The sequence below is a fragment of the Capra hircus genome, chromosome 23 (assembly GCF_001704415.2).
Source record: "Capra hircus breed San Clemente chromosome 23, ASM170441v1, whole genome shotgun sequence".
In the NCBI taxonomy this organism is placed as follows: domain Eukaryota; kingdom Metazoa; phylum Chordata; class Mammalia; order Artiodactyla; family Bovidae; genus Capra; species Capra hircus.
Window position 1 is genome coordinate 42,090,229 of NC_030830.1, and position 27,639 is coordinate 42,117,867.

General features: G+C 43.1%; 1 long non-coding RNA gene across 1 annotated transcript in view; it reads left to right on the top strand.

Annotated features, from left to right (window-relative positions):
• Positions 12,388 to 27,639, top strand: part of LOC106503473 — a 29,456-nt gene continuing 14,204 nt past the window's right edge. Inside the window, exons 1-2 of the long non-coding RNA XR_001297162.2 lie at positions 12,388 to 12,522; positions 24,332 to 24,507. This is a non-coding gene — a long non-coding RNA (uncharacterized LOC106503473). The remainder of the gene's footprint in view (positions 12,523 to 24,331; positions 24,508 to 27,639) is intronic.

The following is a 27,639-nucleotide window of genomic DNA, read 5'->3' on the forward strand; positions in this document are numbered from 1 at the left end:
ATTTAAGTAATAATATTACAAAATGACAAATATGTGCACAGTCTCCTCTTTCCTTAATTTGCTGCAGTCTCTGTTTTTCCCTGATCAACCTAAAAAATTCAAAGTAAATGTCAGTGTTCAGCATCCAGTGAGACAAACAGGAGAAATAAAGGATCCTTCTTACTCCACTAGAAGTTTTAAAAGGGCACATGGCCCCTTTCATTCTTATGAAATACATGGTTATTTTATGTGCTATTCCAAAAAGCACATAAAAAGTTCTAATTTTATGCAAATGCGTGAAAATTGGCTCAGGGAGCCCAGATTTGAGGGGAAACACAGCCCCACCCTCAGGGAGCCCCAGTGGCGGAGGGACTGAGCTCTGACCAGAGCCCCAGCCTGAGAGGAGATGCAGCCCAGTGCCACGGAGCCCCGGTATGAGGGGACACAGCCCCGCCTCAGGGAGCCCCGGTCTGAGGGGACACAGCCCCGCCTCAGGGAGCCCCGGTCTGAGGGGACACAGCCCCGCCTCAGGGAGCCCCGGTATGAGGGGACACAGCCCCGCCTCAGGGAGCCTTGGTCTGAGGGGAGACACAGCCCCGCCTCAGGGAGCCCCGGTCTGAGGGGACACAGCCCCACCTCAGGGAGCCCCGGTATGAGGGGACACAGCCCCGCCTCAGGGAGCCCCGGTATGAGGGGACACAGCCCCGCCTCAGGGAGCCCCGGTCTGAGGGGAGACACAGCCCCGCCTCAGGGAGCCCCAGTATGAGGGGACACAGCCCCGCCTCAGGGAGCCCCGGTCTGAGGGGACACAGCCCCGCCTCAGGGAGCCCCGGTATGAGGGGACACAGCCCCGCCTCAGGGAGCCCCGGTCTGAGGGGACACAGCCCCGCCTCAGGGAGCCCCGGTATGAGGGGACATAGCCCCGCCTCAGGGAGCCCCGGTATGAGGGGACACAGCCCCGCCTCAGGGAGCCTTGGTCTGAGGGGAGACACAGCCCCGCCTCAGGGAGCCCCGGTATGAGGGGAGACACAGCCCCGCCTCAGGGAGCCCCGGTATGAGGGGAGACACAGCCCTGCCTCAGGGAACCCCAGTCTGAGGGGAGACTCAGGCCTGCCTCAAGGAGCCCAGTGATCCTTCTCCCAGTACACCCCAGTTATGTGTCTTATCCCCTCCTGGTGGCCTCAGGGAAGAGCTTCAACAGGACCCCACACACATCTAGTTCTGGGCCCTTCACAGTTACAAAACCCCAGCAGGTTGAAGAGGGGTCCTCCTTTGAAAGCTCAGTCTGGAGCCTGGATTGGCAGCTGAGCCAGGACACGGGCTCCAGGGTCAGGCTGGAGCAGACTACCCAGAGTTGTCATGAGGGCACTCCTGCTGAGAGTGGGTGCAGGCCTAAGGTGTGGGCTGGGGTCCCTTGAAGGGGTCTGAGGGGCCGCCGGAAAGTGCAGAGAAGCTGAGAGCGGCAGAGGCTGCTCGGAGCTGAAAGCAGCCGGTCAGGGGAGACCTGCAGGAGAAGGTTCGCCTGGAGGAGCGAGGTTGCCACCTCAAGGACCCAGAACTAGGGAGAGAGACAGTCTGCGTTGCCCACGGCCCGTCCCAGAGGGCATGAGGCCAGATACCGGGGGGCTCCCCTCCCTGACCTTGTCCCCTTCCCTCACACGTCTTTCCTCATCCTGGTAGGCCTGGCTGACGAGCAGGTGCAGGCAGTGTGGGCACCTCTGTGGGGCTGGCATCCTGCTGGGGGCATGACCTCCCGGGGAAAATTCCATCTCTCACCTCTGAGCTTGTGATGGAGGCCCGGGTCACATTTCTGGTTGAGAATGTTTGCCTCAGTTATAAGTAACTGGAAAAGTCAGAGGAACAGCCCAGATTTTCGGGCTGGAGACAAAGATGGTTTTCTCCTATTTCCCCACATCAGGCTTGTTTAATAATTCAACACTTCTTATTTTTAACTTGTAAATGTGGGAAATATTTATTATTCCTAGTGATTTCTGCTATAATTAAAGAAAACTGAGAAGCAAAACAATGTGCAAAAGAAACTTCCTAAATGATGGCCTCTGAAAAATGGTAGGATAATGGTGACGACGATGATATGCGTGTGTGTGATCAGTGAGTTCTCTTCCTTCCTCCCCTCTTCAGAGTCAGGGGCATGGAGACGTGCGCTGCTGTTTTAACAGGCACTTCTTTGCAAGCATCTTAAAAACTTCTGGCCCCAACCTACCTAGGCTGGTGTCTGTACCCTCCAAGTAGGATGAAATTAGTGGGAAAGTCCATCACCCGTTCCCATCTTGACTCCCAGGATGTGGGTAACAGGCTCCTGAAACCTCCGAAGAGCTCCTTTGCCAGGTTCCCAGTGGGGCTCATTACGGGGAAAGGAAAGTTTTCATGGTTTTTCAGACAGGTTCGGCTTAGCTAATGAAAAACAGAATGGGGAGTCAGTCCAGTGCAAGAAGCCGAGGAGACAGAGCGCCCACCTGAAAATGAGTGAGAATAGGTCTTTGGAAATAGAATATACTAGGTTAAAAAATTAGTTTTTAGGCCTTTCTCTCACAGCTATAAAATGAAATATTAACTAGTAATGTTCCTCTACTTATAGTCCAAAACAGTGCCGTGAATGAGGGTGGTGATGTTGGCATTTTGGACGGTCCTTTCGGCCCGGCTAGTGTGGGTTGCATTGACTGTCCCCATCCTCTCAGCACCAGTCCCCTTTGCTTTGGATGATGTGTTGCCGTGGTACCGTCAAGAAGCACTTTCCTGCTGCGCACCTGTTAGTGGACTTATCTGTTCTCAGGATCAGGAAGGGGGTGTGCAGGGAGAAGAAGATCATTTGATGACTTAAATTGATTGAATAAGTCCCACGAATGTGGATGGAATCATGGAAAACATATCTCCTTGCCAAGGAGTGAAAAATATTCCCTTAATAAAGTACTATCCATGCACAGTGTGCTCCAACTGGGCATTTCAGAATTATCTATTTATCTTTTCAAGTTTGGTTTGAACTTTCCAGTGCTTGACCCAGTACTGGAGTTGGCTTCAGAGGATTTAGAAGATTTTCAGAGAAGATCTTGTCTGTCAGTTGACACTATACTCTTTCTTATAGGACATCACTTTTGCAAATAAATATGCTTTAGTGATTTAAAACATTTCCCCACGTATCCTAAACAATCATTTCTCTGTGATTATTCATCAGTGTGAGCATTGCTTAGCTTTTAAGGGAGTTTACTGATTGCTTCAGTAGGTTGCTCTTATTTTAGTAAGTCTAGTTTAAAAAATTTTGCAGAGTCAGCAAAACCCCTCCAAATCACTGTCTCCTTGAGTGACTAAATGAAATAATTATATTTCTATTTATTATAATTCTATTTATATTCATTTTAATAATTAATTCATACTGTTTATACTGTTCATGGGGTTCTCAAGGCAAGAATACTGAAGTGGTTTGCCATTCCCTTCTCCAGTGGACCGCATTCTGTCAGACCTCTCCACCATGACCCGCCCATCTTGGGTTGTCCCGCGGGCATGGCTTGGTTTCATTGAGTTAGACCAGGCTGTGGTCCTAGTGTGATTAGATTGACTAGTTTTCTGTGAGTATGGTTTCAGTGTGTCTGTCCTCTGATGCCCTCTTGCAACACCTACCATCTTACTTGGGTTTCTCTTACCTTGGGCGTAGGGTATCTCTTCACGGCTGCTCCAGCAAAGCGCAGCTGCTGCTCCTTACACATCCTGGAATGTGAAGTCAAGTGGGCCTTAGAAAGCATCTCTACGAACAAAGCTAGTGGAGGTGATGGAATTCCAGTGGAGCTATTTCAAATCCTGAAAGATGATGCTGTGTAAGTGCTGCACTCAATATGCCAGCAAATTTGGAAAACTCAGCAGTGGCCACAGGACTGGAAAAGGTCAGTTTTCATTCCAATCCCAAAGAAAGGCAATGCCAAAGAATGCTCAAACTACTGCACAATTGCACTCATCTCACTTGCTAGTAAAGTAATGCTCAAAATTCTCCAAGTCAGGCTTCAGCAATATGTGAACCGTGAACTTCCAGATGTTCAAGCTGGTTTTAGAAAAGGCAGAGGAACCAGAGATCAAATTGCCAACATCTGCTGGATCATGGAAAAAGCAAGAGAGTTCCAGAAAAACATCTCTTTCTGCTTTATTGACTATGCCAAAGCCTTTGACTGTGTGGATCACAATAAACTGTGGAAAATTCTGAGAGAGCTGGGAATACCAGACCACCTGACCTGCCTCTTGAGAAACCTGTTTGCAGGTCAGGAAGCAACAGTTAGAACTGGACATGGAACAACAGACTGGTTCCAAATAGGAAAAGGAGTGCATCAAGGCTGTATATTGTCACCCTGCTTATTTAACTTATATGCATAGTACATCATGAGAAACACTGGACTGGAAGAAGCACAAGCTGGAATCAAGATTGCTGGGAGAAATATCAATAACCTCAGATATGCAGATGACACCACCCTTATGGCAGAAAGTGAAGAGGAACTCAAAAGCCTCTTGATGAAAGTGAAAGAGGAGAGTGAAAAAGTTGGCTTAAAGCTCAACATTCAGAAAATGAAGATCATGGCATCTAGTCCCATCACTTCATGGGAAATAGATGGGGAAACAGTGGAAACAGTGTCAGACTTTGTTTTGGGGGGCTCCAAAATCACTGCAGATGGTGACTGCAGCCATGAAATTAAAAGATGCTTACTCCTTGGAAGAAAAGTTATGACCAACCTAGATAGCATATTCAAAAACAGAGACATTACTTTGCTAAGTCCGTCTAGTCAAAGCTATGGTTTTTCCAGTAGTCTTATATGGATGTGAGAGTTGGACTGTGAAGAAGGCTGAGTGCCAAAGAATTGATGCTTTTGAAGTGTGGTGTTGGAGAAGACTCTTGAGAGTCCCTTGGACTGCAAGGAGATCCAACCAGTCCATTCTGAAGGAGATCAGCCCTGGGATTTCTTTGGAAGGAATGATGCTAAAGCTGAAGCTCCAGTACTTTGGCCACCTCATGCGAAGAGTTGACTCATTGGAAAAGACTCTGATGCTGGGAGGGATTGTGGGCAGGAGGAGAAGGGGACGACAGAGGATGAGATGGCTGGATGGCATCACAGACTCGATGTACATGAGTCTGAGTGAACTCCGTGAGTTGGTGATGACAGGGAGGCCTGGCGTGCTGCGATTCATGGGGTCGCAAAGAGTCAGACACGACTGAGCGACTGAACTGAACTGAACTGAATAATTAATTCTAATTCTATTTTTTCACTTTTATCCCCCTCCATGTTCTATTTTGAAAAAGAATCAGTTAAGCCTTTAAACTTGAATGTACTAAAGGAATAGCTTTGCTCAGACATTTCTCTTAAGACAAGGTGAAGATGTGGAAAGCAGGGTGATTTGGAAGGGGTATAACGCTGGTAGCATTAGAGTGTTTGAAGAAAGGACAGGAATAAAATACGGCAAAGCATGAAAATAATCTATTAGAGACATTCTCTATGTCTTAGAATATTTTCACCAACAGGATGAGTGATATATTTTTAGATGGATGTTATCATTCTGCTTTATCACATTTTTTAGCGGCTATATTGAACTTATTTTTCTTCTTCATTTTTCTATGTAACATTCATTTTTCTTCTTAAAATCTAAAGCAGGAGCTAATCCTTTGGTGATGTCTCAGCTAATAGATTCAACAGCAGTGACCAAAGAAATGCCTGGGAAGTTTTCATGAGAAATCAGAGAAGCTACATGCACAGTAAGGATTTGGTTATGACTGTTGGAAGAGGTGATTTATCTGATTCTGCTTTCAGCAGTTTGCAAGTTTCCAGCCATGTCTCTAGAGACACTCAAGGTTACTCACATTCCAGGAATGACAAACAGATACAGCAATCCTACAAGGCACAGCAGTCCATGGAAGCCTTCTTCTAGGTGGCAAATGGCCTCATTGGATGAAAAGAAAAAAGAAAATATAAGGAGATTAAATTATTTCCAACAACAAAAAAAGAAAATAAATAAAGAAAACTCTAGTGTATGTGTGTGTGCATGTACATGTGTGTGCTGTGGTGTGTGAGTTTATAACTTATCCATTGTGTGTGAAATAATTTATCCATTGCAATCAATTTCTCTGGACCCACATATTTAGAAGCTACTAGTTATTTTTAGGATGCAAGAATAAAGTTATCTTAGTTTGACAGTACAATACAGAGAAGTTTAACATCTGAAGTGGAGTGATTGAGTCTCCACTTATTCACAGAAACACATCTTTATTTGAAAATCACTTTGCATGTATCTGCCTAATTTGGAGATGGCAAGGGCAGAACTGGCTCCAGAGATGGTGGCCCTGTCTTGGTCTGAGACCTATTACTGACTGGCTGTGTGTCCTGAGATAGGTGGCATAACTGCTCTGTGCAATTCCTCCATACAAAATCTTTGGGAAACGAGAATATTCCTCTTAAGTTTTTCAGGCTCTTGAACTGCGTCATTTAGAGGAGTGACATAAAAACACAGAATGCCACTCTGAATGAGTTTTATAAAAACTTTTCAGAAAGCTACACCTGGGATGATGATGCTTTGTTTCTATCTCGGTTGTTCTCTCCTCTCTTGACACCCTTTTCCCTTCCGCTCTTCTTTTAGAAAATGCTGTTCCCTGCAAAGAAAATAATTAACTTCCTTAATATTTTGGTGAATTTCCTTCTAGGTAAATTGCAGCTAGTTGTGAAGAAAAATACAAGTGTTAGAAAATAAAATATAACAACTTAGAACAAAGAAAACTCTAAATTCATGACCTGGGTGGTCTGCAGAGCTTTTTAAGTTGCTACTTTAATAAATACAAAAGTTAGAAAAATGCAAAACACAGGCCCCTGTTGATTAAGAGCTCATTGTGTCCCTAATGGTAATCGGAATATTATGTTTAAGAAACAAAAGCAACTCATTGACAGTTTCCTAGGCTATTGCATCTATTATGAGGACAAACAGAAAGCAGCCCTGATGTGAACACAGTTATTTCTCAGGAAACACATTCGTACATATTTCCATTTGCAGAAATTCCCCTGGCATCAGCAGTATTGGCTCAGATATTCCTCTTACACATAAATATTTAAAACATAGCCTGAGGTTTACAGAAAAAACAACAGTCTCTATTTTGTGTGCTTGTCCTTGGGGAGAAGCAGAGCTGATATGTGAACATTAACAGCATAGATTCACTTTTCAAAAGTAGCTCAGCTCCAAATTCCAAGTCAGAAATAATTTTCTAGTTGAGTGGTTCTCAGCTTTTCCAAGGATCGAGAATACCCTTTTCACATCTAAAAAGAGTTGCAGACTTATTCTTGTAAAACAAAGCGAAATTAAACAAAGTAAAATCACACAAAATCCTGGTAGAATCATTATATTTTCATTGTTTTCAATTGAGGAAATAAAATGATATAAAAGTTACTATGAATTTGGTAATTCTTTAAGAAACTTGTGTTTCTTTTTCTCCTTTCCCTTGATTTTCTTCTGTATTCATGTTGACTTTTTAGTTACATGTATATTTTGAAATGTCACCTCAAATTTCTTGTGGGGAGAGTATAGGTGTTAAAAAAGAAAATCAGGGACTTCCCTGGTGGTCCACTGGTCAAGACTGAGCTTCCAGTGTGGGGGCACAGGTTTTTTGATTCCTGGTCATGGAGCTAGGATCCCACAGGCTGCGTGGTGCGGTCAAAAAAAAAAAAATCAAGAAAAAACTTAGGAATTTTTATTGGGTAAGTTATTTTGTAAATGTAGAAATAGTTTATATTTAAACTATTTAAAGCTGCACGTGCACAGGCTTAAGAAGTTGGGCAAGTGTACACGGCTTCCAATAAAACCTTGGCAGTCCACTGGACATCTCCCAATTTTTACTCCTTAGCAACAACCACTTCCAACCAAGTGACATTTTTTTTTTTTTTGAGACTTAATCCCATATCCCTATGTGGTAGATTTCTGTTATTCTTTGCTACAACTTTGCTATTACTAAACTTTTATAGTTTTGGTTATAATGTATTGATTGATAGTCTTGCTTGATATTTTTCTTTTTTGCCTACTTTCTTTTCTGACTTTCTGCCTTCCCCCCTCCCTCCTCATACAGTTGTTCAAAAGTTTTGGTTAAAAAAATATTTAGTGCTATTATTTTTTGCTATAAAAACACTATTTGAGGGTTGCTGCTGCTACTGCTGCTAAGTTGCTTCAGTTGTGTCCGACTCTGCACGACCCCATAGACGGCAGCCCACCAGGCTCCCCCATCCCTGGGATTCTCCAGGCAAGATCGCTGGAGTGGGTTGCCATTTCCTTGTCCAATGAGTGAAAGTGAAAAGTGAAAGTGAAGTCACTCAGTCGTGTCCGTCTCTTCACGACCCCACGGACTGCAACCTACCAGGCTCCTCCGTCCATGGGATTTTCAGGCAAGAGTACTGGAGTGGGGTGCCATTGCCTTGGGATTATTGGGAGTTTGGGATCAGCAGATGCAACCTATTCTATATCAACTAGATAAACAACAAGGTCCTACTGTATAGCACAGGGAACACTGTTTAATATCCTGGGATAAACAATAATGGAAGAGAATATGAAAAAGAATATGTATCTGTATATCATTGAATCATTTTGCTGTACAGCAGAAATTAACACAACATTGTAAATCAGCTATATTTCAACAAAATAAAAAATAAAAATGCTATTTTACAGACAAGGGAAGTGGCATACAATGGTTACTTTTTCTCTCTTGTAAAGTGCTTTATTTTCCTTGGAGTTAATAATTGTTTGCTCCATTATCTTATATGCTTGTCACCAGTTTAGTTCCACATTCTATCAGCTGCCCAAATGTAATCAGTCACATTAAGTTCTATCTCATCATCTTGAAGAAATCCCTTGCTGTTTCCCAGTTTGCTCAGAACTCCCTAATTGCTCTCAAGACCTGTTTCAGAAACAGTTCTTCAGGAGCTGCCTGCACCATCTTCCTAGTGACTTTTTTTTTTCACTCTGATGTTGGATTGCCTGTATTTTACTTCCTTTGTCTTCCAGTTTCTTGGTTTATTTCCTTGTTTTGGTGCAACATATCCTTTGGACTTTCTTGGTAGCTCAGAGGTGCTTCCCTGGTAGCTCAGATGGTTAAAAATCCGCCTGCAGTGCAGGAGACCTGAGTTCAATCCCTGGGTCAGGAAGATCCTCTGCAGACGGGAATGGCAGCCCACTCCAGGATTCTCACCTGGAAAATCCCGTGAACAGAGGAGCCTGGTGGGCTACAGTCCATGGGGTTGCAAAGAGCTGGACATGAGTGAGTGACTAGCACATATACACATCCTTTGGTAGTTTTCTGAGAAAAGATTTTTCAGGCTTACTATATCAGAACATATATATATATATATATATATATATATATATATATTTAATTTTATTGTAACTTTTAATCAATAGTTTGAGTACATAATTCTAGTTTGGAAATTATTTTCCCTTGTGATTTTGACTTATTTCCAGAGTTTTGTTAGGTTTTCCAATGCCATTCTGATTCTTGATCTTTTGCAAGGAAAAAAATGAAGCTTTCACAGTCTCCACTACCTTCCTGTTGTTCCGCAATTTCACAATGCTACAGCAGCATGAACATCTATATTTATCTATATATTAGAATTATGTGCACCTTTCAAGGAAAAAATTCAAATTCTTTGAATACAGGGAATTGAAAAAAATTATTATGTTGATTACTTACTTTTTCGTTTCTCTGTTCTCTCTTTTTGGATTTTCTATTGCTTGGATCTTTGAGCTACTGGGTTTCTCCTCTATTTTTTAATTTCTATTTTCCATATTTTTTTTACTTCCTGGAAGATTTCTTCTTCCAAGTTTTTTATTTCTGCTATTGTATTTCTGATTTCTCAGAGCTCCTTTTTTCCCCCAAGTATGTTTTTTGCCAAAGAGTAGTGTCCTGTTCTTACTTCATGAATGTAATAGGGTCTGTTATCTTTTTGAAGATATTCACTGTATTTTGTGAGGAAATGTTTTTTCTTCCTGCATTGCATGTATCTCCTAAAAAAGTTACTTTTTTCTTATTATTTGCTCTGATCTGTGTTTCATTTGAGTTTCCTCAAATGTCGGGTGATCCGTACTTGTCAGCTTACTCTTTTTAATTTTTTGTTGTGTGCCTCATGGCCTGCAGGATCTTAGTTCCCTGACCAGGGGTTTCACGGCAGTGAAAGTTCAGAGTCCCAGCCGTGGACCACCAGGGAACTCCCCAACTGCTTATTATAAGTGGGGCATGAAGCTGACTGGAAGCTCTGTTTGCATGAGTGGGGCCGGTTTGGCATGGTATGTCTTTGTTCTGCAAGGCAGTCTGATAATGTCAGTATCTTTAGGACTTTTCTACTGGACTGGTGTGAATTTCCAGAGTAGTTTCCTTTCATTTTCTCCCCCTAAAATGCCTCTACCCTGTTTCCAGTAATCTGGTGGGGCGATGGTGGGGTGATGGTGGTGTCTCAAATTCCATATGTTAGCTTTTTCCTTCATTCTACTTATTCGGTTGCATAGAATAATTTTTCTTGGGTGTTTTTAGATGTTAAGAGAAAAACAAAAAGCCTCCAAGCCCTGGGGGAATGTTTCAGAGTTTGCCCTGGATGTTGAGACTGATGATGTCATACAGCAAAGGGATGTGAGAAGGCTCGTTAGTTACATAATGGGGGTTTCTGAGCTGAGTGGGCAGGGCCGCTCATGCAGGTGCAGAATGGCCTGAGTTAGCAAGGGAAGGGGCCTGGCCTTTTCTTTTGTGGTCAGGAGGGTGAGCTGGGGAAAGGGCTCACGTGCAGAAAGAATGCTGTGGTTTGAATCACCCCCCTGCACAAGCAGGGAGCACCCAGGCTTTCTCAGATGCTGGGATAAAGGGAAGAGGGAGGGTGAGGTTTGAGAGGATAAAAAGAATTTTTGTGTATTGAGGTAGAGGGAAGTCATTCTGCCTTAGACATGAATTAACTTGAATCTGATGCTAACTACAATAGCTTGTTTGTGGCATATCAAATATACATTGTACATCAGCTTTAGTTATTAAAGAAAAGTAAAGAAATCTGTGTTAAAAATAAAGATGAAACGCTCTTTTTCCTGGGAACCCAGTGCCAGTCCTCTTTGGATGATAAGTCCCCCTTCGCAGGTGCCAAGGCCCTGCTGGACATGCTGTACGTATTCAGCATCTGGTGTTGAAACCCTGAAGTGTTTCCCTGACTTGTTTAATGTTCTTTATTTGGACAAGACAGAAAACTGTGCTATAAACCCTGCTTCTCGGGAGCAGTTTCTCAGAGTAATCTGGAAAGTGAGTTTCCTGGCTCTAGTCCTCAGTTTGACTCAAACTTTTTTCTATTCTTTTTTTTTTTCAGAGTTCATTAATTTTTATTGGAATAAGCACAGGAAAAAGCAACCTCCATTTTTTTCATGCATATTTTACATGTTTGCAGAAGCAAAGTGTTCTACTAGGAAAGGGGATGTGGTTGATATTGACAAACAAAAAATGATTATATATTGATGGCTACTTCAGACATATTTTAAATGGCTTTGGATATAGTCTTTCTTAATTTTCTTTTTAAAAAGCTTTATTGAAGTAAAGTTGACTTACAAAATTGTATTAGTTTCAAGTGTACTGCAAAGTGAATTGGTTATATATATACACTCATATATATCTTTTCTTTTATTACTGATGGCTTATTGATTATTTTCATCGACAGAGAGCTGCCAGCAGTCAAACATTCAAGATAGAGTCAGACACTGCTATATTTAAACTGGATAACCCACAAGGTCCTATTGTAGAATTCATGGAACTCTGCTCAGCGTTATGTAGCAGCCTCGATGGGAGGGGGTTAGGGGAGAATGGATACATGTATACGTATGGCTGAGTCCCTTCAGGTTCACCTGAAACTATCACAACATTGTTAATTGGCTATACCTCAGTACAAAATAAAAAGATCTTTTTTAGAAGATAAGTCAACCACTTTTAATACATTCAGCACATGCTATCGCCCAAATAAAATACCAACTCCTGAACAGAAAAAAAAAAAAAAAAAAAGAGTCAGAATCCTTACAGGAACATTCAGAACAAAAGGCAGTACAAATGTCTTAAAGATGATGCAGAAAATGTTACTAAGGGAGATGGCCCTGCCAAAGGCCAAGAGAGGGAACAACTTATTTAAAAGTTCAGTTCTCTCTGTGGGGCTGACGCTGAGGCCAGGAGTTGAGTCGAGTCTGTTGTTAGGAAAACTTGTTCAAAACCTTTTAGACAGTGGTTTTCAGAGTGTGACAGACTGTTCACTAGCAACAGCAGTGTCTCCTGGGAATTAACAAATGCAAATTCCCAGGCCCCACCCCGACCTACTGAATCTGCAGCTCTGTGGGTGAGGCCGGCACCCTCTGTTTGAACAAGCCCTCCAGGTGATGCCAACACACAAGCTCCAACCGAGAACCACAGGTGGAGAGTTTGCAAGTTAGGACAGGTTCAGGACGCAGCCGGAGAGCTAGCCGGCACAACGCTGTGAAGAAAGAGGACTTGAAAATTTCCACTGGCAGGTGGAAAAACAGGTCAGTGTTCCTGAGAAGGGTGAGTGGAGGGGAGGTGTTCGCAGAGAGGAGCCCAGCCTCAGGGCAGAGGCGAGGCTCTGAGGGGGCGAGAGCTGGACAGAATTTCCAGGAGGTAGGGGGAGACGGGAACGCAGAGGGGTGAGGGGTGCTCTGCTCCGGGGGTTCTGCATGGCCGCCCCGCCCTCAGAAGATGCCGGTCACACAGGCGCCACCGACTCGTGCGGGGCAGTGGGGACGGAAGCGGAAGATGGCCATGGGAAATTCCATCCCACTCCGGGTAGAGAGGGTACATTAAAGCGGATTTTATTAAAGTATAGTTGACATGCTAATACAACGGTGTATTAGTTTCAGGTCCACAGCAAAGTGTCTCAGTTACATATGTGTTTTTTCATATACTTTTCCACTGTGGTTTAGTCACAGGATATTGAATACAGTTACCTGTGCCGTATGGTAGGACTCTTGTTATCCATCCGTTCGTAATAGTTTGTATCTGCTAATCCCAACCTCCCAAGCCATCCCTGCCCCCATCCTGGCGACTACAAGTCTGTCCTCTATGTAAATTTGTTTCTCTTCAAAGTTGCAGTCATTTGTGCCCTACTTTGGATTTGACATATAAGTGATATCATATGGTCTTGGACTGACTTCACTTAGTATGAAAATCTCTAGGTCCACCCATGGGTCTGCAAGTGGCATTATGTCATTATTTTTCATGGCTGAGTAATATTCCATTGTAGATACAGGCCACATCTTCTTTATCCATTCATCCGTCCGTGGACTTTTAGGTTGCTTCCATGACTGGGCTATTGTAAATGCTGCTGCTATGAACACGGAGGTGCATGTATCTTTTTGAATTATAGTTTTGTCTGGATGTATGCCCAGGAGTGGGATTTTAGGATCATATGGCAACTCTATTTTTAGTTTTTCGAGGAATCTCTATACTGTTTTTCATAGTGGCTGCACCAGTTTACATTCCTACTAACAATGTAGGACAATCTCTTTCCTCCACAGAGACGGTATGTACTTTTTATTTTTGCTTACCAATGTGTTCCCCAATGCATGCACTGACTGACTACTAGACAGATGAGGTGTTTGAGTATTTTTAGAACCTATGGCAGGGGCCTGGATTAGTTAAAAACAAAAATTTTAACTAATTTGTTCCTGTAGGCATTTTATGTATTAAAAATAGAAATAAAAAATAATTGGTATGCATTTGATTTTCCTCCATAAAAATGGTATGTAAATTCCTCTAAAATAGAATATACCTGTATCTATGAATGGAGTTTCCCTGGTGGCTCAGCTGGTAGTGAGTCCCCTTACCAGTGCAGGAGGTGTGGATTTGATCCCTGGGTTGGGAAGATCCCCTGGAGAAGGAAATGGGAACCCACTGCAGTATTCTTGCCTGGAAAATTCTATGGACAGAGAAGCCTGCTGGGCTGCAGTCCACGGGGTTGCGAAGAGTTGGACGTGACTGAGCACACACACACGTGTAGTATCTACATTTTCCTTGAAAATTGTTAAAATGAAGCCTACTCCTATAGACAGATGTCTTATAAGCTTCTATAATAGTTTCCCTCATACTTTAAAAAAGTTAAACTTTCTCATTAAGGAATACTGGAAAATAAAAATAGTGCAAAGAGCAACTGAAGTTATTCCCAGCACCACACCTAGAGGTGAACAGAATCCCATGGAGTTTTAGGGCTGAGACCCTTGTGGTTGGCACCCCCACTTCCCTGAACCCCCTGCTCCCCAACTTCCAGCTCAGGGTCTTATTCTTTGCACACTTATTTACTGATTTAAACCAAAGCTTCAGCATCAATTGTCGTCTTTTACCATTTTAAGTACTTTTCCATCATGGCCATTGTGGGAGAAAAAAAAAAAATCAAAGCTCCTTCCTTGAAGAAGCCATGCTCTTTCTTCCAAGTGTGTCTTTTTCTTTCCTTTATCCATTAATTCTTAGTCTCCATTAATCCCACTCTGTGAATCCATCCATTCTTCTGGCTCCCATCATCTGAGGCTCCTCTACCAGTTGTTTGATCTTAGCTTTCTTTTCTGTGATAATTTCGCATCTTCATTCGCTTTTATGGGACGGCCTTTTGCTCTGTTACTTCGAAGTCTTTATATCCAGAAGGCAATTCTGATTTCCTCCTCCCGGCTCAAAAAAAAAAGAAAGTCAGCCCTTTGGATTTGCCTGTTTGTGCCAGTAGCATCATCATTCTTTTTGTCACTGATGCTGTCAACCCTCCTCTCATCTCTGTTCTGGAACCGTGGCCAGTTGGTAGTTTTTGTATGAAAGCACCTGTGCTGACTCTTTTTTTTTCGGCCATACTGTGCAGCATGCGGAGCCCGTAGCAGTGGAAGTGCAGAGTCTTAACTACCGGACCACTAGGGAAGTTCCTGTGCTGGCTCTTAACCCTTTTTATTTCTCATTCTTTTGTACCTAAATCACTGCAGTCGTCCCACGAGCGGCTTCCCCTCCAAGGCTCACTTCCAAGCACTACAGAATTAACCTTCATAAAGACAACTATCTTGTCCATCATTCTCTTTTTCAGGAACCTCTGGGGCTTCCTGTTGTCCTAAGGATGAAATGCACCATCCTCGTCCTGGTACCTGGCTCTCCCACAATAAGTAATCCATCCTTCAACCTCGTCCTCCCCTATTTTTCAGTGAAAAAACATCCCTCTGACTAGGTTGTCCTGGATCCAGCCCCCTGAATCCCCACATTTCCTCTTCCAGTCTTAGTTCAGATGCTAATATTTTCTCCAGAAAACCTTTTCTGATCCAAGCCACAGTGATTTCCCCCTAGTTTGAACTTTGGAAGCCCTTCCTATCCCATGTATTTTGTTCCTAATTATAAAATTACAGCTTCTCTCCATGGAACTGAGTTCCTACTGTGTGCTCAGCACTGTTCTTCTTAATGTACATATTCATCACACAGTCAGTGGAGTAACTCCAGTTATCACCTCTGTTTAAGTGAGGACACAGACATGGACAGGTGAGGTCACTTACCCAAGGTCACAGGACAGTAGAACCAGGATTTAAATCCAAACGGTGGCTCAGCGTCTGCCCTCTTATCTACTCCTCACCCCCTCTCAGTGTGTGCTGCCTTCCAACACTCTTACACACTACTCGCGTGTGCACATTTGAATGCATGTTGTCCTTTGTACACGCCCTTGAAGGCAGGAACCTTAACTCACGCATGCTCCAGAAGCCCCAGCAGAAAGCTATGTGTGTCCATAAACGTTGACTGCTTGAGTTAAATGGTTTATGGAGACGTTTTTCCTTCCTGAGATGATTTAGTTCGTTTTCATGAAAGGATAGTCTCAAAGTCACGTTTGACCAAGTCATGAGCAAAGCAGAGGTTGGCTATCTGGGGCTAAGCCCGTGTCCCGGCCTCAGCGCTCGGCTTCAGTGGAGTCTGATGGTTTCACAAACGATCTCGTGCTGAGGTCTGAAGAGTAACGAGGCTTGACGAACCTGCATGCTCCCCCTGTGCTTTGCAGCAGCTGGAGAGTGAACTTGGCCAAGGCTTGCTTTTCTGCAAACAAGAATAAACCAGCCTTGACTCTAGAAGTTGCACCTGAATGGACAGCGTTGAAAATGCAGTGACTCTTTTCCACTGTTCCCGCCGCACCGCCCCCCCCCCCCCCCCGCCCCCGCCCCGCTGCTTTGCTTTTGAAGCCAAGGGTGAGTTGTGGGAGAAAGGTTGGATACAATTTTTCTGTGTTTTCAGCCGGGCCCTGACTGACAGGCTGCTTGGGAAAAATTCCGCCAGAATGCCCTGCGTACCAAGAGGGGCAAACAGCCAGACGGATGATGGAGATGGGTCTCAACCCACTGAATGGTGTCACACGCTTACTCAAAGCTCCATCACGAGTTGTGTCTTTTGACTGTTTTCTCTTCTTAGAATGAAATGTCTTCAGAAGCTTTTCCAGATTGCTCATATTATTTATCAGTTTAGGTAAAATGAGTAAAGCTGTCTTTGTTAAGAGTCATTCACTTCTAAGGAGTGGATATGGACTTCACGTTATATGCCAACTGAATGTTGAATAGCATTTTCTGGTATTTTTCAAGGACTTTATAAGTGAAAAGAATCACCTGTACTTATTTTGTGATTCTTAACCCACGTAATATTTGCCTTTTGCAAAGCCCTTAGAGACACATCTATGTTTTTTTCTTTTCTTTTCTTTTCTTTTTTGGCTGTAATGTGCAGCTTGTGGGATCTTACCTCCCCGACCAGGAATTGAACCCTGGCCTTGGCAGTGAAAGCACTGAGTCTTACCCAGCAGGGGATTCCCAGAAACACGCACACTTTTAAATAAATTAATTATTATTTATTTGGGACTTCCCTGGTGGCTCAGATGGTAAAGCGTCTGTCTACAATGTGAGAGACCTCGGTTCGATCCCTGGGTCAGGAAGATTCCCTGGAGAAGGAAATGGCAACCCACTCCAGTACTCTTGCCTTGAAAATCCCATGGATGGAGGAGCTTGGTGCAGGCTACTATCCATGGGGTCGCAAAGAGTTGGGCACAACTGAGCGACTTCACTTTCTTTCTTTCCTATTTATTTGGGGTTATAAACTAGGTCTGCTGGGCACAGAGTTGGGTCTGAACAAGCCTGGGCCTGGTTCCCATCCTGCAGGCATTTGCCCGCTGGCTGTGAAGGCCAGACGGGGGCCCTCTGTGAGCCCCACATTTTCCCTCAGACATCCCTGCCTTTGTTTACACTCTTCTGGACCTGATTTGATTTCTGGGGTTGTTTCCATGTGGACCTGGAGGTAACCACTCCCACGGCTGCTGGATGAGGTTTACACACCGTGTGCCTGACTGGTCCTTTGCAAGTTTGCGCAGTGACCAGCCTGCACATCAGTACGTGACAGCCCTGAACACTGGGTCTAGATGGTTACTGCAGACCACCAATCTAGTTTATGCTGTGTTGGCATCACTGCCTTCATACTCAGAGTTCTGGAAGAGGTTAAGTACTTACTTCTATCCCTGTGGACTAACCTTATAAGATACGAATGAAAGAAAAAGAAAACACCAGAAGTTTATTTTAAATACAAGACAATAATAAAATACAGATTAGATGACTTGGAAGATGCACTGTCAAACTTCAGAGGTGAAACCGTAATAGTGGAGACATGGCCTAAGAGTCAGAATATTTAACTTCTCCTATTGGTTCAGTTTATTAATATGTTGACCTTTGAAGGGATTATTTAACTTCTTGGAGCATCTAAGAAGGATTACATGCTGCCCTGGGCTGTCACAAAAGATTCTGAAGAATAGATATGTGTATATGCAAAACTGAGTCACTTTGCTAAACACATGGAGCTAACACAACATTGTAATTTAACTATACTCCAATCTAAAATTTTAAAAAATTGCTATACCAAGTGATTAAGATAAATATGCAGGAAAAATGGCCATCCATTATCAAGATTTTTTTTTGTATTGTTTTGCTTTGTTTTGGCCCCAATGCACTGCAGTGTGGGGTCTTAGTTCCCGACCAGGAATTGAACCTGGACCCCATGCGTTTGGAGTGTGGAGCCTTATCCACTGGACTGCTAGGGAAGTTCCGTGTTTGCATTATTTTGAATTTAGGCTATCACAATGTTTTTAGAAACATGTTGCATGTGTAACAACAAAAAAGAATATACCAGAGACGGAGGTAGACGAAAAGGCAATAGGCAGCAGTACGGGCCAGTCTTCCCCATGAGAAGGGTGTGGCAGCAGTCTGAGAAGGTGAGCCCTGAGATGGGATTGCATCTTGCATTTTACTGTGAATTGAACTGAAGGAGGGGGTCATAATTTGTAACCCTCTCTGCCTCCAGCACTTAGCACATAGTGATGAACTCTGTTTTTGAGATGAATGAAAAAAAAATAGATGAAACTCACAAACCCAGATCCAAGCTCTCAAATTTCCCAAATCAACAGACATCTTAGAATGCTTACTGCATGCCAGCCATACACAGGCCCTGAGTGTACAGCAACGCACAAAACAGAGCAGCTTTTGCTTTTAAAAAGTGTTCTGTGCTGGCATAGCAAGAAGATATGTAAAAAGTAATTGAAACAATATTATCAGGTGAAATCTAGGTGCATAATTAGGAATCTGACAATTGCTAATTTTATAATTATTCAATACATTGAAATTCACATGCATAAAGCTTACCTCTAAAGGGAGTTTTTAGAACAAAATTAGCATTGATATGGTTTGCCAGACTCTTTTTCTCCTCTAAGAGGCTTGTTTGTACACTGTTTATAGTGTCTATTTACAGAGACCCAATCTGTGGTATACAAAGGACAAATTTTCCCAGAGAACCTCTAGCAGCATTATCAGCTTTAAGTTATTAATCTGGGAAGCATTCATTGAACACGTATTAAATTGTAAGGAGATACCAGGCTCTGTCTTTAGAAATCACTCTTTAATACAGTCCACCTAACACAGGTCCTTGAAATGTGGCTAGTTCAAACTGAGATGTGCTATAAATAAAGAACAGAGCCTGGATTTTGAAGACTTATTATGAAAAAAAATTAGGAACTATCTCTTTAGTAATTTCATATTGATTACATATTGAAAGATATTATTTTGGATTCATTAAATACAATGTAGTAAGATAAATTCATGTTTCTTTTTGCTGTTTAAAATGTGGCTACTAGAATATTTACAGTTATAAATGTAACTTATATGTGTGTCTTCTATTATCTTTCTGCTGGATCTGCTGCTTTAGAAGTTAATAGACTAGTGGACAGATACACAAGCAAATCATCAGACAGACAAGTGCTTTAGGGAAGGAGGGATGAAGCGCAGAGGAAGGCGCAGGCCTTTCCCCGGTGTGATCAAAAACAGATTTAAAGGAGGAAGGAGGGTAGACCTGGAAGACAGAGAAGCATAAATGAGGCAGGGAAGAAAGCCTGGCAGCTTCAAGGAAAGCTGTGCCTTTCGGAGGACAGAGGAACCAACCTCGGGGCACCAGCAGGAGGCTATAGGAATAGTTGTCGTTTCCTACAATATAGTTAAAATTACGTGTCGCTTAGTTAGAACGTTAGTATTTGCAGATCTTGCCATCTGAATGACAACACTCATTTGAAAAAATCACCCAACTCGAACGGCTGTATTATCCCCGACACCACTAGATGGCACTGTGCCCTAGGACGGAAAAGGAGGTAGGTCAGGAAAAGTAGTGATTTCTGGGCTGTCTCAGCGGCTTCAGTGTTTTAAGAGGACGCTTTTTTGATCATGCAAACCTGATACATACGTGTCTATTTAATTAGATACGTCTATACCTAATACCGCACTAATACACGACGTCCATCATAAGACATACATATAGAAAATTTGAAGTATAAAAGACTATGATGAAAATTTAACTGAAGCCCTAGATTTTTTCCTACACTCTGGTGGATTATTTTGGGGTTGTGTGCATCTCCCCAGGTGTGTGTACCCCACTTCGGAGAACATGGATCTATTTCATGATTTTTATCATGATTTGTTTTTGGTTTTGTTTTACATGTCAACCCTTTTAAAGTAATGAAATTAAAGATTAAAATGAGAACAGGTCAAGACGTGGTTGCCTGGAGATGTTTATCATTTTCCATTTAACCAAATTTCATCTAATGTACCAGAAAAATGAATGAGTTAAAACAGCAAAGCAAGTATTATGGAATTTTTTTTCTGTTATATATTTTGTTGTTTAAAAATCAAAGAGGTTAAAAAATTTAAAAAGTGGCAACAAGCAAAGCAAACCAAAAAAGGATATAAATGATATAAATATTGTTGCTGGCCTATGCCAAACAAACATGAAGAATTAAGTTTAAAAAAAAAAAACACACCAAAAAACCCAAACCAGGGGAATAATTCCTGACTTTATTAGAGAAATATAATTTCATTTATGCCCTGGTCTCATAGAATTGTCTCTGTAGAAGGTTTTTGTTGTTTGGTAAACTCTGATGGACCTCTGGATTTTGGAGAACAAGCGATCCTCAGTGATCAGGTGACCCCGCTGGTCAGGTGATCCCTGCTGGTCCAGTCAGCTGTGGATCCAGGGGCTGACTGCAGAGTGAAATCGGCTCCCATGAGGGGGAGGTGGGATCAGATTTCAGAGAATAAGGATTACAAAGTAGACAACACCCCACAAGTATTATTGAAAGAAGGATAATTCCAGGTAATTACATTTGTACGAGATTAATTTTTTGCTTTGTAAGACATTGCCATGGGCTTGCCGTCGACGTGCACAAGAATTAAATCATGTGCTGCTACTGATAACCAACACTCCCTGAAAGGAGTGCAGGGTGGAGAGCGGAAAAGAGGCTCTGTGTGCTGGTGGTGGGGAGTGGAAGCTGGCAGAGCAGGCCTGCAGGTAGTTAGGTATTTTCAGGGGCTGATTTTATGAGCCTAATTCTTGCATCTCCTCAGATCTAGAAAAGCACTAAAATCCTTCGCCGTGAAGACTGTGCCTCGTGACTAGCAGAAACCTGTAAAAAAGTATGTGCTGGATTGCGTGTACTCCCCTTTCACCGGAATCGCATCCATACCGACCTTTCCCCCTGCTTCTTAGAAACAGTTTCAGAGCTATCTGAGATGCTATCTCCTGGTCCTAATTTTGCCCCAAATAAAACTTAACTCGCAACTCTCACATTGTGCATTTTAAAAAGTTGACATATGTTAAGAAGGGGCTTCCCAGATGGCTCCACAGTAAAGAAACTGCCTGCCAATGTAGGAGATGCGGGTTCCATCCCTGGGTCGGGGAGATCCCCTGGAGAAGGAAATGGCAACCTCCTCCAGTATTCTTGCCTGGGAAATCACAGAGGAGGCTTGCAGGCTACAGTCCACGGGGTTGCCAAAGAGTTGGACATGTCTTAGCAACTACACCACAGCAAATTGACAAGAAGGCTGGATTTAGGAGTTAGTAGCCCCTGTGATCACCATGATGCTCTTCTAACCAATTTGTTCATCAGTCAGAACTCACTGCGACTCAAACAGGAAACAGGGTTCCTTTCCTCTCAGCGTGGAATCCAGCGGCCATCTCTCAGACCTCACGGGCTGCCCTGAGATGACTCTCCAGATGCATGTACTAACTTTGCAGATGTTTTCAGTGCGTATTTGCCTCAGTTCAGTACAGTTTCAATCCTCATTTCCAATCTAAGGTTCCCCCTTCCATCACCCTCTGGCCAGGCTGTTGTCCTGGGGTCTAGGGGTGGGATGTGTGTGTGTCTGTGTGTGACCACCTTGCTGCCTCCCACGTCTCCTGCCTCCTCTGTTCGGGTCTCTGAGTCCTCTGATGTGCTGCGGCTTCGCGGAGGAAGGGCAGTGGGTCACTGCTGCTCGTGATCACTCCTCCCACCATCTTTTCCAGTTACACAAAGACTAGCTCTCTCTCCAATAAAAAGTTAATAAAATAAGAAAGAAAACAGTTTCAAAAAATAATAAGAAAAAATTAAGAAAGAAAGAAAGAAAGAAAAAAAAAAAAACCTGCAACAACCTCGCTCTCTCTTCAGGGGTTCCTGGAAACACCTCAGAGGGCCCAGGGCCTCGCTGCAGCCCAATTCCCACCAGCAATCCGGTGCCCCTTCTTGCTGTCCTAATGCCCTTTGGGTGGCACCCCAGAGACTCACCTCACAGTCCCCTTGCCCAGTGGACAGCTATTTTGGGTAGAGAAGCAGCAAGGATTCTCAGCTTCAGCTGTCTCCCTCAGTGTGCACTCGGCCCTGGGGAGCCCAGCATCCCTAGGCAAGCCACCCGAGGGCCACCCGCCTCTCCCCATCTCCAGCTGCTGTCCACGCCACTTTTTCCTGTCTAGGGAAGCAGGCTAGCTCAGCTGGCAACCCACTGGGAGAGGCACCAGCTCCCCTTCCTGAGACCCCCCAGTTTCTACTAAGGATTCTCTTAAAGCCCCCTTTGATTGGTTTCATTCAAGAGGAGGAGAAACCACCCTCTTTTTCCTGCCCCCCTCACACGCCAAGGGGTGGCCTTCCAACTCGGGCAATTGCATCCTCTCAACCCTCCGCCTCCAGCCGCCAGTCATTATCACTGAGAACAGAGCACCCTTTACGTATTCACTTACTTAATCTTCATACTGGTGCAATAAGACGTTTTAGGAGATGAGGAAACTGAGACACCAAGAGGTCAAAGAGCTTGTGAAGGTCACACAGCTAGCAAATGGGAAAGCTGGGATTCAGGACTAGATAGACAGTGTGTGTTTGGAGCCTGTGGTCTTGGGCATGAAGCTTTCTGAGGTGTGTGTGGCAGGGATAAGACCCAAAGGGCTTATGTGGTGCTGGACCTGGGTTATAGGGAAAAGAGCAAGGTGACTGTCTCTTACGGAGTCCTGGAAAGTGTCTGGCCCCCAGTATTTGTGGAGAGGTCGACTCAGCTTTGAGCATTTTCTACTTCCAGGACAAGAGGAAGGTGATGTCTATAGGGTCCCTAAAGGCATTTGTTACCTTAAGAGTCTAAAAAAATTCTTCATGTGGCAGTACTTTTAAGCCGATCAGCCACGACTACATGACATAAACAGCCCTTAATCTAAAAGCATGCCTGAGCACGCAGGACGCCTGGCATTTCTTAATGTCCGTGCTAGAGTTTTGATGGATGGATGAAGTTGTTAGTTTTTTCCTTTAATTGTATTATTATTTTGTAAAAGTTGAAATGTAGTTGATTTACAGTATTGTGTTAATTTCAGATGTACAGCAGAGTGATTCCGTCTTATGTGTGATTTTTCAGATTCTTTTCTAAGTTATTATGAAATATTGATATAGTTACCTGTGCGGCACAGTAAGCCCCTTTTGTCTCATCTCTTTTATATATAAGAGCTTGTATCTGTTAATCCCAAACTCCTAATTTACCCTCCTCTCCTTTGCTCTCTGGTAACCATAAGTTTGTTTTCAATGTCTGTGAGTGTGTTTCTGTTTTGTACATAAGTTCATTTGTATCATATATATGTATCATTGGTATCATATATACGTGTATCTAAAGATTCCACATATAGGTGATAGATGATATTTGTCTTTGATTCACTTCGCTTAGTATGGCAACTCTAGGTCCATCCATATTGCTGCAAATGGCATTATTTCATTCTTTTCTGTGGTTGAGAAATGTTCCATTGTATGTGTGCACCACATCTTTATCCGTTCATCTGTTGAAGGACACATATGCTCCTTGCATGTTTTGACTCTTGGGAATGGTGCTGCAATGAACATTGGGGTGCATGCATCTTTTCAAATTAGAGTTTTCACCTTTTCCAGATATATGGCCAGGAATAGGATTGTTAGAGTAAGTTGTTAGTGTTATTGAGATATTTTGTGTGGCCATTTTTTTTTTTATCAAAGTAAGGAACAGTATTTAGGGGGGAAAGTAGCCAAAGTCTCTGTTTTCTCTCAACTGCAAACCTGGGTAAATAATAGCATGTTAGGTTGATAAGTAACAATAATTTCTTGGGTAAAAGCCCTTGATTAATTACTCATCTATTTATTGAAGCATAATTTTGATACTCTGGCAATTCCCCCTTTTGGCATGCATTTTTCTGTTTGCTTTGGTCCTTGGAAATCGCTGAGGACTTGAATTTATGACCCTCCTTATTAGCACTTTACTGAGAGAGTCATGATGGGTGGGGGTGGGAGGAAAGGAGGGAGGAAAGGTGGGAGGGTCGGTCATGCCCATTGTTAAATCTGGAGAAAGTCATCATCTTCACAGCCCTGGGGGTTGGATTCTGCCATGTGAGGTATGGAGGATCCTGTAGATAATCTTTAATTTATTTTAAAATTTACAACAAGAAGTAAAAAAAAAGGGATGTGATGAGTTACTCTGTGCCCCACAGGAAGGAACTGTCTCAGAACCTGGCTGACCTGATTCTGCTGATGACTCAGCTCAGAAGGACTCCTCATCGGGAAAGTGAATTGTACGTTACACGTGAAACAGGGAGAGAGGCTCCCTGGTGCTGTGTTTAGGGCCAGGTCTTACCACCCTTCTGCCTGTGACTTCTGGATATGTCAGGTAGGTCCATGTGGGCAGTTCACTCTTCTGAGGAGGTGGTCACCAGGTTAACTTCTCTTGCCTTGATTGTGCCATCTTGAAGATCAAGTTCTTAAGGTTCCAGACTTTAAATTAAAGAAGCATTCAATTTCACGTTAGCCTTAGGGGCTGCTTCCCTGGTGGCTCAGAGGTTAAAGCGTCTGCCTCCAATGCGGGAGACCTGGGTTCGAACCCTGGGTCGGGAAGATCCCCTGGAGAAGGAAATGGCAACCCACTCCAATACTCTTGCCTGGAGAATCCCATGGACAGAGGAGCCTGGTAGGCTACAGTCCACGGGGTTGCAAAGAGTCGGACACGACTGAGTGACTTCTCCTTTAGGGGCTGCAATGCTGTAACACGACTTCTCTTGAGAAATATAAACATCACGCCAGATGTGTGACCGAGTGTTTTCACAGCTTTGTCTGTGGTTGCCTGTGTCTTATATGCTGATGCCTGTAATGACACTAGACCCAGCTGTGTTAGTCCTGCTTCTAGTCATGATCCACTGATACTAATGCATTTTCACTGTCTTACTGGACTTATTCTAGGATCAAAGTTCTTACATTTTCGTGTTAGTGTATGACACGTGTAAGCTGGGGACAGACTGAGCTTTTAGGACCAAACAATATATTAGGCAACATATAATTTTCTACTTGACAAAATTGAACAGAGTGTAGTCTCTAAATGTTCTTTGCTGTATTTTTGTGTTCTGCCAGCTTTTGCAGGATGAGGCATTGATATTAAATGAACAATTCTATTTATATATGAAGTATTTAAATGCAGATGAGCATAATAAATGATAAATTCATTAAATGCATTGTGTATTATTCTATTACATTCATCACAAAACATACAAATTTATGAGTTTTGAAAATGATGAGGTAAACAGATGAATACAGTTTGAAGTGCTGGTCTTTTCCTCCTGTCTGCCCTGGCGTACGTGCTGTCTACTTGGACTTCTCTGCAGAGGTTCGTGAACTTATAGGTAAGATCCACTTTTCACATAGCTATGCAAATAAAAGTGAAAACCAATACCATCATTCTGGAAGGAACTTCTCAGAGCCTGCTTTTCCAGCTTCTTGTTTTCTAAGCATGGTTATTTCTAAGGTGAAAACTGAATCTGTAGGTCTCAAAGTTCTAAATTTTAAGGGAAATAGCTCAGCCGTGTGTGGGAGTGGAGTTATCCCAAATAAGTGGAAAACGATGTCAGTGGGTGACATCACCCTGTGACTCATGCCTGTCTGTGAGTCCTTTCGCCTCCGTGGAATCAAAGTTCACTTGTGAGATAGTGGTGCCCAGGACCTGGGAAATATGCATCTCTGTCTGGGATCCCTGTTCTGTGGCCTGAGTCATAGGTACACAAGATGACGGGGTGGCTAGCGACTCATGTGAGAACTTACTCACAGGAGTAACTTCATTTGGTTCATTGTGTAAGCCCCAATGAAGTCACTTCTAACTGACCGGAAGGAAGCGTGCATTCAATTTTTCTTCCATGGTAGTTTGAATAAAAGGAATGAAGGAGGGATCAATTCAGTTCAGTTGCTCAGTCGTGTCCGACTCTTTGCAGCCCCATGGACTGCAGCACACCAGGCTTCCCTGTCCATCATTTCCTCCAGGAGCTTGCTCAAACTCATGCCCATTGAGTCAGTGATGCCATCTAACCATCTCATCCTATCGTCCCCTTCTCCTCCCGGCTTCAATCTTGCCCAGAATCAGGGTCTTTTCTAGTGAGTCAGCTCTTCGCGTCAGGTAGCCAAAGTATTGGAGCTTCAACTTCAGCATCAGTCCTTCCAATGAATATTCAGGACTGATTTCTTTTAGGATGGACTGGTTGGATCTTCTTGCAGTCCAAGGGACTCTCAAGAATCTTCTCCAACACCACACTTCAAAAGCATCAATTCTTCAATGCTCGGCTTTCTTTGTGGTCCAGCTCTCACATCCATACACGACTACTGGGAAAACCGTAGCTTTGACTAGACGGACCTTTGTTGGTAAAGTAATGTCTCTGCTTTTTAATACATTGTCTAGATTTGTCATAGCTTTTCATCCAAGGAGCAAGCGTCTTTTAATTTCATGGCTGTAGTCACCATCTTCAGTGATTTAGGAGCCCAAGAAAATAAAGTCTGTCACTGTTTCCATTGTTTCCCCATCTATTTACCTTGAAGTGATGGGACCAGATGCGATGATCTTAGTTTTTTGAATGTTGAGTTTAAGCCAGCTCTCTCTTTCACTTTCATCAAGAGGCTCTTTAATTCCTCTCTGCTTTCTGTGATAAGGGTGGTTTCATCTGCATATTTGAGGATATTAATATTTCTCCCAGCAATATTAATTCCAGCTTGTGCTTCATCCAGCCCAGCATTTTGTATAATATACTCTGCATGTAAGTTAAATAAGCAGGGTGACAATATACAGCCTTGATGTACTCCTTTTCCTATTTTGAACCAGTCTGTGGTTACATGTCCGGTTCTAACTGTTGCTTCTTGACCTGCATACAGATTTCTCAGGGGGCAGGTAAGGTGGTCTGGTATCCCCATCTCCCAACAGAATTTTCCTGTTTGTTGTGATACACACGTTAAAGGCTTTGGCATAGTCAATAAAGCAGAAGTAGATGTTTTTCTGGAACTCTCTTGCTTTTTTGATGATCCAACAGGTGTTGGCAATTTGATCTCTGGTTCCTCTGCCTTTTCTAAATCCAGCTTGAACATCTGTAAATTCTCAGTTCAGTTTAGTACCTCGCTTGGAAAATTTTGAGCATTACTTCTTTAGCATCTTCACTAGCGTGTGAGATGAGTGCAATCGTGCGGTAGTTTGAGCATTCTTTGGCATTGCCTTTCTTTGGGATTGCATTGAAAACTGACCTTTATGGCCACTGCTGAGTTTTCCAAGTTTGCTGGCATATTGAGTGCAGCACTTTCCCAGCATCATCTTTTAGGATTTGAAATAGCTCAACTGGAATTCCATCACCTCCGCTAGCTTTGTTCATAGTGATGCTTTCTAAGGCCCACTTGACTTCGCATTCCAGGATGTCTGGCTCTAGGTGAGTGGATCACACCATCATGACTATCTGGGTCACAAAGATCTTTTTCATATAGTTCTTCTGTGTATTCTTGCCAT